The sequence below is a fragment of the Curcuma longa genome, unplaced genomic scaffold (assembly GCF_044706935.1).
Source record: "Curcuma longa cultivar G26 ecotype Majalengka, Jawa Barat unplaced genomic scaffold, ITB_CL_G26_1.1 contig_19045, whole genome shotgun sequence".
Taxonomy (NCBI): domain Eukaryota; kingdom Viridiplantae; phylum Streptophyta; class Magnoliopsida; order Zingiberales; family Zingiberaceae; genus Curcuma; species Curcuma longa.
Genome location: NW_027430983.1, coordinates 12089 through 23276, shown reverse-complemented (window position 1 = coordinate 23276; position 11188 = coordinate 12089). Strand labels below are relative to the sequence as shown.

The following is an 11188-nucleotide window of genomic DNA, read 5'->3' as shown; positions in this document are numbered from 1 at the left end:
CCGCACTAACCAATTGAACTATGCCTCAGGGGCATAAATCTTATACATGAATTAACAACAAATAATAATTATCATTAAGATTAAATCCTGATCTATACATATTACATGAAAGAGAGTTTATATTATTGGATATGAATTCAATGGGTAGATTAAATAATTTGATTTGTTAACATTAATGGGTAGTAAACGGATTATTAGTTTTAAGTAGATGATCTCCGCAAGATGGACCAAGATATACAAGGAGGAAGTCAAATTTGATTTGGATATCTTGACTTTGATTTCTTCTTCTTTCTCCTCTCTTCCCCATTGAGAGGGAACTAATTTGCCCCCGGGGCATAGGTGAGTTGGTTACGACGCAGCAGACTTGCAGAAGAGAGCAAGGGTTCAAATCCTGGCAAAGCCAGACAATACCCTCCTGCGTCGTAATTAATTACACTTTCTCGATTTACCTCCTCACAGATGGTCGTGGGGCCGACCGTGTGGGGCCGCTAAGGTGGTGGATCCACCTTTTTTTTTTTTTGCAGAAGAAGAGGGAACTAATTTGATGGTTGTCCATTCGTGCAAAAGACTCCATTGCATTTGCTTGATCTTCTTTTACGATAAATAAGAAATAATAGCTTTCGTACAAGATTTAGATCAGCATTTGGAATGATATTATTTCAATTCAGTTTTGTTTTGCCTTACAGATGATGATAACCAGGTTTTGTAAATATATATCATTGATTTAGTTTGATGTATCTCATTGCTTTCAATGGATATCAGAGCTTACGATTATTTTATCATCATTTTTTAAGCATAAGGACCTACTATTGATGTCTGATTGTTACATTTTAAGCCAAGTAGACGAAGACAATAATAACTTTTATTTGGTCATTAATCAATAGATGTAATATCGCCTTGAGTCGGAGCTCTTACTTTAGACAGAAAGGATGAAAATTTTCATCCATCTTTTTTCTCCCACGATGATCTAATATGATAATATTTTTCAATTTCCTGTGATAGCATTCAAATACAATGCTCAATTCACTACAAACAATCAATGTTAAATTGTGATCGTAGTCAATCTGTTGTATCTTAAGAAATAAATGTCCAATATAACCATAAAACACTGCATGAGGAGACGAATCTATTTCAAAAAAATTATATCTATTATATACCTCGACAAATCTCAGCTCAGATTTTCACTGAAACTTGGTAGGCAACACTCGAGCAGTTCGACACTCGATAGTCGATACTCGGACTTGACAGTTGACACTAAATTAACACTCGAATCACTTGATAGTTGGGCTACTTGGACTGTTCGATTCTCGACTTATTCAGTCGCATCACTCAATCGTCAACCCACTCAGACTGCTTGACATTCAACTTACTCAAGCCACTCGATAGTTGATCCATTCGACAACTCGGACACTCAGTCTACTCTACACTCAACAAGGTCGGATACTCGGTAACTCAGTCCACTTGGTACTGGATTGATTCAGACATTTGATAGCTCAACCCATTTGACACTCGGTTAGCTCGTACATTGAACACTGCTAGCTCAAACACTAAGTAGCTCAGCCTTAGGGAGAGCTTACTCAATTCAGATAATTTATCCTTCTTCCACCCTTAGTCAGTAAATAAGGTATCTCAGTAGAACAAATAAAGAACTGATAAGATTAAATCTTTTCTATTTAACGATTTTAAATTCTTATTATCTCATGCAAATATCTCCAACATCCGTATGGTTGCATTGTTGCTGTGTAATGCATAGTTTCAGCCATGTTCTTCGTCTTCTCATGTAGCAGAAAATTTGCTGGCATTCAACAGCAGCACGATCCCCACTGTGGATTCTGCAGATGATTCTTTTACTTCTACTCACATCGTTAGGGAAAACTGCAACTGACACCACAAAAATACCACGGAATAGCGACGGAATTAGCGACGGATATTTTTTCCGTCACTAAAGTTAGCGACAGATAAATTAAATCTGTTGCCAATTAAAAAGTAGCGACGGAATATTAATTCCATCGCTACATAGCTGTTAGTACCGATGGAATCAAAATATCTCCATAATGGTATGATATTGTCCACTTTGGGCTTAAGCCCTCATAGGTTTGTTCTTGGGCTCTCCCCAAAAGGCCTCATACCAATGGAGATACTTTCCATCCTTTTAACCCCATGATCTTTTCCATGTACTTTAGATGTGGATGTAAGGACCTTGTGAAGCTAGAAGGGGGGTTGAATAGCTTCTCTTCGAACTTTCGTCGATGAAGGAAAGATTTTCTTTACTCCCTCACAACTCTACAATGCTAACAAGAGTATTTTACTTGGTATCCGCCTCCTTGAGGCGACTAATCCAAGGATCTTCACTCAGCCACTCTTCCACTATTCCTCTCCTTCTCGGTTAAAACACCGAAGGCGGAGAAACCTTCTTACACCAAGTTACACAAATCAAGTACAAAAATGAAGAAGAAGAGAAGAGATGATTACAATATAGAGAGCTTCTTCTTCTTCACAAGATTGCTCCAAGCTTTAGGGTTGAACACCAGGTGGTTGCTTGATCACTAGAGCACAAGAGCTTGGAGTTTGAATGAGGGTCAGTGCCTCTTCCACGAAGTGCACTCACCTCTTATACCAGTTCAGTTTTTAAGTCACCAGTCGACTGGATTTACCACTTCAGTCGACTGGTATGGTCAAACCTGGAAAACGACTACTGAACTGCTGAAATCACGTCTGATTTCTGTCAGAATTCAAAATCCAATCGACTGAATTTCACCCTCAGTCGACTGATTTTGACCTCAGTCGACTGATGTGAACGACCAGTCGAGTCATTCTGGCTTCTGTTCGCTTCTGAGTTGCCTCAGTCGACTGGCCTTAAAAGTCAGTCGACTGAGCTTAAAAATGACTCGACTGGCCGTAAAAACAGTCGACTGAAACTGCGTATCAGGCGTAATAACTTGGTGTCAGTCGACTGAACTTACCCTTCAGTCGACTGGAATCAGTGAAAGATGGCTGAAATGAAATCTTACCGAGTTCTTTCCTCGCTTGATCAAGACTCTGGTCGTCGACCTTCTTGATCTTCATTTGCCTTACCTCGTAAGGGCTTTCCCGTGCCAAGAGCTCGCTCCCCGACCCTCTTGGACTTTTCTTTTGCCTTGCCTCCGATCTTCTCACCCACAAGGACTTTCCATGCCAAGACTCCCTCTTGGACTTTCCATGCCAAGACTCCCTCTTGGACTTTCCACACCAAGACTCCCTCTTGGACTTTCCTTTTGCCTTGCCTCTGGTCTTCTCACCCGCAAGGACTTCCTCATGCCAAGACTCCCTCTTGGACTTTTCCTCCACTTGCCTTACCTCGTAAGGACTTTCCTGCACACTTAACGCACATGTTAGATATCTCATCTTGTGCTCTAAGGTTTATTGGTGTCAAACATCAAAACATAACTTATGGGCATGATTGCAACAACAATCTCTCTCCTTTTTGATGTTTGACAACCAACACCCTTAGGACACCTTTCTCCCCCTTTGACAAATATCAAAATACACAACACAAAGCAGCATATGGATAAATAGAAAAAGAGAGCAAGACCTCCCCCTAAAATTATGCATATATCTAAACAAACAACAATTATCCAGACAAATATCATGGCAGCGGAAATATAAACGAGACAAGCAAGTGTAGAAGTAGCAGACACACATAGGCAAACATACCAACAAGCATCGAAATAACCATATAATAACTGAAATATCCATACAACAAACACAAGGGAAAGTCATACACCGAAACAAGGATCAACATAATACTAAAGCAGTAGCAAATGTCATACAACAGCCTAAACCAAGCCTAGTCGACTGGAATATGATCCCAGTTGAGTCAGATTCAGTCACTGTTCGAGGTCAGTCGACTGGAATTAAATCTCAGTTGACTGAAGTTGGTTCTGTGGCGAAGAATGCTCTCAGTCGACTGAAGTCGACTGGAAAGTCGACTGGAAAGAACCAGTCGGGTCACATTCGATTCTGTATGAGGTTAGTTGACTGGGTTAAAAATCCAGTCGAGTATAATCATGTTCAGTCGACTGAAGTTCTGATTCAGTCGACTGAGTTCAGTTCAGGCAGCTGATTTAGAGTATCAGTTGAGTGCTATGCTGAAGGATTTAACCTAGATTGACAACATAACCTCAAGCATGATTCGAGAGATCGATATAATTGATATGGAATGTCCAACCATGATCTTCGAACTAAATACACATGAATTATATATTGGTTGTCCCCATGGTTGGTCAAATAAATGATCCATAAAAATTCAATCTCTTAGCCCAAAAGAATGCATCATAACAAGCATTATGAACTAAAAGAATGATCCTAGCATCTCTTCCCATTTAAGTTGTACAAAAACACAAGCAAGATATTAGCTACGTGTGTAAGAGATGCAATCTAGTTAAGGTGTGAAGATGATCATGGAGAGAATTCTTAACCAACCGAGCACATTCCTAATTCTCTTCTTAGATAGCTAAATTCAGCTTCGGAGAGTGGTTTAGTAAAGATATCGGCTAGATTAGATTTTGATTCAACATAGTTTGAGGGGGGATTATTGGGTTGCATGGGTATAAACATAGTCTCACATCTAAAGTACATGGAAAAGATCATGGGGTTAAAAGGATGGAAAGTATCTCCATTGGTATGAGGCCTTTTGGGGAGAGCCCAAGAACAAACTCATGAGGGCTTAGGCCCAAAGTGGACAATATCATATCATTGTGGAGATACTTTCCATCCTTTTAAACCCATGATCTTTTCCATGTACTTTAGATGTGGGACTATGTTTGTACCCTTGCAACCCAACAATAGCGACGCAAATAGTGACGGAATTAAATTTCCGTCGCTAAATAGCAACGCAATAGAGACAGAATTAAATTTCCGTCGCTAAAGGTGTGATTTTGGATAAATTAACTCTGTCGCGAATTAAAAAGTAGCGTCGGAATTAATATTCTGTCGCTATTTAACGATAGAATATTAATTCCATCACTATTTAGCGACGGAATATATTTTCGTCGCTAAAGTCGCGATTTAGGATTCCCCGTCCTCTCTTTTCTCCACGCGTGCGTGTGATCTTCTCCCCAACGACATATCTTCCGGCGATCTCTTCTCTCGGCGGCCTCTCTGGTCCCGGCGATAGTGCCAGCCTTGTCTCCTCCCGGCGGTGAGGCTATTTATGTCGATTTTCTCTGACGAGCTGCTTTCTCATCTCTCGGCTTCCCGGCGAGGTGCTTTCTGCTATCGCCGGCCTTCTCTTCTCTCCTATCGACGACGAGTTCTTCTGGACTTCCTCTCAACTAGCTTTCTCTCCGACCTTCTCTCCTACCGGCGGCATACTTCAACAATAAACCCTAAATTCGTTCCTCTTTGCTACGTTGTTCTTATCCTGTTGACACAAGCTAGTATAGCTAATGTCAGTTAGTATGCTCAATGCTTACCATCAAAAGCTATATTTTTGATTAAGTCTGCATTTACTGCCCTCAAGAAGAAGCATAAGAACTTCTTGTCTTTCATCAAGAAGAAGCATAAGGCCTAAGAACCAATTTGTTTCTCAGGAAATCCAGCAGAAGCTATCAGCTTCCATTTGAACAAAATGTGTTGGATAACCAAGCGTGTGAATGAACATAAGTTTTGCAATGTTTTTGTGCCTGTTTGTTCAACCATCCCATGCTTGTTCAACCTGCAACAAAGATATCATATGAGGCTTGTTAAGTGGATTGAAAACAATCCATATGGTAATAGGAACATCACATGATGAAACATCTAGATGATTAAAAAATACTTCATAGGTACTGGTTCAACCAATGACCAAGCCTTGTATTACTAGATACATGAACCCATTTTGAAAAGAGACTTTAAAGTTTGCTTCAGCTGATTTAACTCAGCAGACATAAGATTGCTTAGGTTTTTTTTATAGAAAAAGATTGAAGTATGGAACCTTGTCAATTTTTTCATACATTGATAAAATCTAGTGTGCAACAATGCAATTGCTCTTGCATTGTTTTGTTTAACTAATGCAATTGCTGCATGCTATTAATTTGCTTATTAACTAACAATAGAGGCATCATATTTGACCAAACTTAATATGTTCGATCTCCTCTTCTAGTCTCTAGATAATCTAAACTAGTAATAATTTGTGAGCATTAAGTCATGAGGTGGTTCTTACAAAATTAATTTAACGATTATTTTACCAAATATTGCCATTTGTATTATTCTTAATTTAACAAATATTTATAGAAGGTTACAATGTATATGAATAAAGCTTGGATATACAATAGATTATACGATGGATTTATTCGAGCCAAATTTTATGTTGGAGTTGAAGAATTTGTGAACTTTGCTAAGAGTCATCCAGAATGCATGAATAGTGCAGTTACGTTGTCTGTGCAATCATTATAAATGTCGAAATAAATCTTTCCGTGATGAGGATACTGTGAAAGTGCATATCTGTAAAAATGGTTTTGTTCCAAACTATTACAATTGGTACTGTCACAGGGAGCCTTATGTCTCTAAATTTCGTCGCTAAATAGCGACAGAATTAAAATTCCGTCGCTAATAAACCAATAATTTTTTTATTTTATTTAAAATTATAGCGACGGAATTTTATTATTCCGTGGCTATTATTTACGACGGAGAAAAAAATCCGTCTCTAATTATTAGCGACAGGAATTTTCGACCATCGCAAAATTTAGTGACGGAAATCTTTATCCCGTCGTTATTTAGCGACGGAATTATGTTTCCGTCGCTAAAGTGACGTCAGCGATCGAAAATTACGCGACGGACCTTTTCTGTGGCTAATCGATCGTTAATCTCGAATAGCGACCGATTAGCAACGGAAATGGTCCGTTGCTAATACCTTTAATTTTTGTAGTGTGAGGCTCCATTGTCATGATTCATGAAGGTGACGATGGGTTACTTAACGTCCTCTGGACCTGGAATTGGCAGCTCCGATGAACCATAGGATCGACTCCGTTGGACGGCGGAGCGAATGCTTTGCGGGATGAGCCAGGCCGCTCTGTGCCCGCCCATCTTTGGCTCATCTCCTGGAATGAATTCCGACGAGTTCAGATAAAAACCTCATTTCTGTTAGGTTAGAAGATTCTTGAGATGTTAATTACTCGCTACTAGCATATGCTTGAGGGGCCTTCAGAGTCTGCTGCCATTGGCTTCTCCTTGTTCGCAACCGTCTTCCCCGCCAATTTGCTGCTCGAACGAGCACCCGACGGGTCGTCATCTTGATGCCTGCCTCTGGCAACGATCGGCAAGGAAGACTGCTGCTTGCGGGACGAACTCGGCACTGGTGCGATGACCTGTGAGTTAGAACCGATACGCGAAGCAGGTGTCGGAGCTTGATCCTTGCCGCGCGGTGCCGGGGAGCTCAGACGGCTCCAAACACCATTGGATCGGTAATTTGCGGCGGGACCATGGCCAACGGATGCAGATCGGTCCATGGCTGGAGGCGAGGGTGCTGTTAATCCCCGATGGATTGGAGACATAAGCCAAGAGAAGTTGATCCACCCTGCTTCAGTGAATATTTCAGAAGATAAAGTCTTGGAAAAGTTGATTCACTTTGCACCGCTTCCTAATGAACCTTTTGCATCAACTCCTGAAAAGCAAATAAATGTAGCTGAGTTTAGTAATGAGCCATCTTCATCTTCGAATGCTGCTGGATGTAGTTCGGTTGACAACAATTCAAGCCAAATTGAAGTTAAATCAATCTCCATGCAATACCAAATGGGATCACATGATTCTCCAGAAGTCCTTTTAGAAAACTCCAATGTGAGAAGTAAGTTATCATCCTTCTATCTGATACATACTTTAATTACATTTGGTAATTAATTTTTTTATTTGTTGTTGTTTTGATCAAGTAGATATTGAGTTACTTGATGCTTCTTTCATTAGCTTCCTTGATGATAAGAAGGATGCTTGTGCAAGTCACATCAATTTGAGGATCATCAATGATGCAAATGAGCATGGTCAATCTAACATGGATGAGGAAGGAGTCATCTAAAGTTCAGGAAGATCTGACAAGTCAGTCTGGTGAATCTATGAATAGGCATATGGATCTAAATGATTTTGCTCTTGTTCTTGTTACTAGTGGAAGCTTGCCTCCTAAAATTCAGGAAGATCTGATCAGTGGACCTGGCCAATCCATGAGTATTCATATGGATTTGGATGATGCGTATAAACTTGCTATTAGCACTAGTGGAAGCACACCATCTCTATTTACTGAAGTAATGATGAGGAAGGATTCATTTACAGTTCAAGAAGATCTGGTTAGTGAATCTGGTCAAACTATGAGTACTAATTTGGATCTGAATGATGCTTACAAGCTTGCTACAAAGAGAAGTTTGCTGTCTCCAAGATTCACTGAAGTAATTATGGGGAAGGATTCTTCAAGAGTGCAGGAAGATCTCAAACTTCTGATTTCTCAAATATCTGCAGCACAGGGGCTTGAGTCTCCATGGAATGAAATGACTCCTAGTCCCAGATCATTTACTCAAGATGATGAATCTGTATTGCAGAACATAACTAAGACACTCTCTCTTGAGAGGAATAGATCAGGATTAGAATCACTAGAAGGTGGTATTGTAGGTGAGGTTGAAGGGGAAAGTGCTGTTGAGAGGCTGAAGAGACAAGTAGAACTGGACAGGAAGTCCATAATCCTTCTCTTCAAGGAATTAGAAGAAGAAAGAAATGCTTCAGCAATTGCTGCAAATCAATCCATGGCCATGATAACTAGGTTGCAAGAGGAGAAGGCTTCTATGCAAATGGAGGCTATGCAGTACCAAAGAATGATGGAAGAGCAAGCTGAGTATGACCATGAAGCACTCCAGAAATGTAATGAATTACTTGCTCAAAGAAACAAGGAAATACAAACTTTGCAATATGAAGCGGAAAGCCATAGGAGAGACCTCAAAGAAATAAGGAAATACAAGCTTTGCAATATGAAAGCCATAGGAGAGACCAAATTAACCAAATTTACTGAATTAGGGCCCCTTATTTTTTCTGAAGAAGTGGCATATATATCAAATTGTTTTAAAAAGTTAGAGAAAAAGTTCTATATTTTTTTCAAATGATGATGGTTCTGGTTTTAATCAATGATGATGATGCAAATGGACTTCCTGTTACATATGTGGATGTTGATGGTGAAAGAAATGCAATGTCAGAAAGTGGTGTTGGCACAATTGGTCGATGCAAAGATATAAAAGATCGTCCCTTGGAAAATATTCATATTGGAGAAAACATTATGTTGGAAAAGAAGGTATCTAGAAGGCATTTAAGTCCTGCTGGGTGACAGATCTGACATTGACAAGCAACACTTTTTAAAGGTAGGTTATATCCATGAACTAGCTTCTCTCAAGAATGAATTGCCACATGTTAAGTCAGAGGTTGGAAACACTTGAGGCAGATCACAATTTCCTAGAACACAATATCAATTTACTGAAAATTGGAGATCATTGTGTTCAGTTTATTCAAGAGATAGCTCATGATCTACAGGAACTGAGGAGCATTGGAGCCACTCAAAGAAATCACTTGTAGCTTGTCTGTTTATAAATCCAAGGTAAGTTTTTCTACTAATTGTCTGAGAATTTAGACTGTCATAGTAATAGACACGTCAGGAGTTAATCTTCTTGAGAATTGTTCGAGTGCATATGATAAGTATGCTATAAATGCTATCATTTTATCTTTGGCCTGTTCTTCTTTAAGGGTATATTACAAGTTTAGCATACTTTTTACATGCTCAAATTTGAGTAGGGTTACCTTTTGCAGACAATTAGTAATTTAATGGGGATCATTTTCTATCATGTTAGAAAAACAGTAGGCATGATAGCATGCATTGTTTTACAGTATTCTCAGGTATCTCATCTTTATTCAACTTCTTAAGATTGTTTAGGTAAGAATATAGGCTTAATCTTCTAGTTGCAGCATTGGAAGTGCAGTATAACATTTTAACTGAATGTTGCATGGAGCTCACTAGAGAGAGAATATTTGGGAGAAACATGGTTTGATAATGATGTTATAAGTACTAAGAAAAGGTTTATTAACTTTTTCTTAGAATGAGACAATCTTTCTAAGATTATCTATTGAAATATCCACTTGCTTCATCTTTTAACATACCAAATATTTTATATACTCATCATTCTGGTGTGCGAGATGCTGGGAGTTTGAATTGACGCACCAAAACTTCACCAAGAAACTGAAATTAGAAACAGTCCAGGAAAGTACACATTTTTTTTACCTATAGACCAAATGTATGGTCAGTGGAAATGTGAACAACAGATCAACTAAATGCAAAATAATTTTGAAGTTAATCTGAAGTGTGCTAACTGCTTTGACCTAATCCCCATTTTATTTTGATTTAATAAAAAAACGAAAATGTTGCAGAGTGAACCAGTGAAGATGAATGGTTTAATCCTATTTTTACAGTCCTTTACATTAAGCACGAATTAGATCAACACAATGTGGAGGCATGGTTAGTCTTTGCTATTATTTCCACAATAAAACACTCTCTTTTGTTTTCACAAACAGATTACAACCTTCATAGGATTATTTGCCCATTTAGACTGGATATGATTTGCTTCTGAGCATGAAAATCAATCCCAATTAGTTGGGATTAACACATTTTGAATTTTTGATGATGGCGTCAATGATGGTCGAAACTGGGAGGAACTTCTTATAAATCCAGTTCCCATCATGACTTTTCCCCTAATTTTGGTGGACTGATTTCAAAGTTTAAAATAAACTAGTTTTGGTCTCTGGCTGGAGTAGTATGGCTTTAGTAATGCCGTGCTAACACTTGGCATGCTTCAGCACACTTCAACGTCTGTCAAGATTAACTCATGAATTTTAATTGGAAAATCTTCTTTTACATAGCGTGTTTAGAAAGTCAATTAGAAATCAATTCAATTAAGATATTAAACCCATTACATACAAAAATATTATAATAATCTTGACTAATGATTTCTTACTAGTTCCTAAATGGATGTCATGCATTGGATTGGATGACAATACTGGTTTCTAGAATCCAAGTGAAATAATATCTAAAACCCATATTAAATAATGTTCCTAGGCATTTGGTATTGGAACTAGTTTCTTTCCATATCTCAGTTAACGATTGAGAATGATTTGGACAACATGAGTGGAATTTGGAAAGGCATAAGTGCAGTAT

At 38.7% G+C, this 11188-nt stretch overlaps 1 pseudogene; it reads left to right on the top strand.

The window, feature by feature from the left end:
* The first annotated feature begins 7464 nt into the window (after positions 1-7464).
* LOC141817022 (uncharacterized) lies at positions 7465-10641 on the top strand (annotated as a pseudogene).
* Positions 10642-11188: the final 547 nt, after the last annotated feature.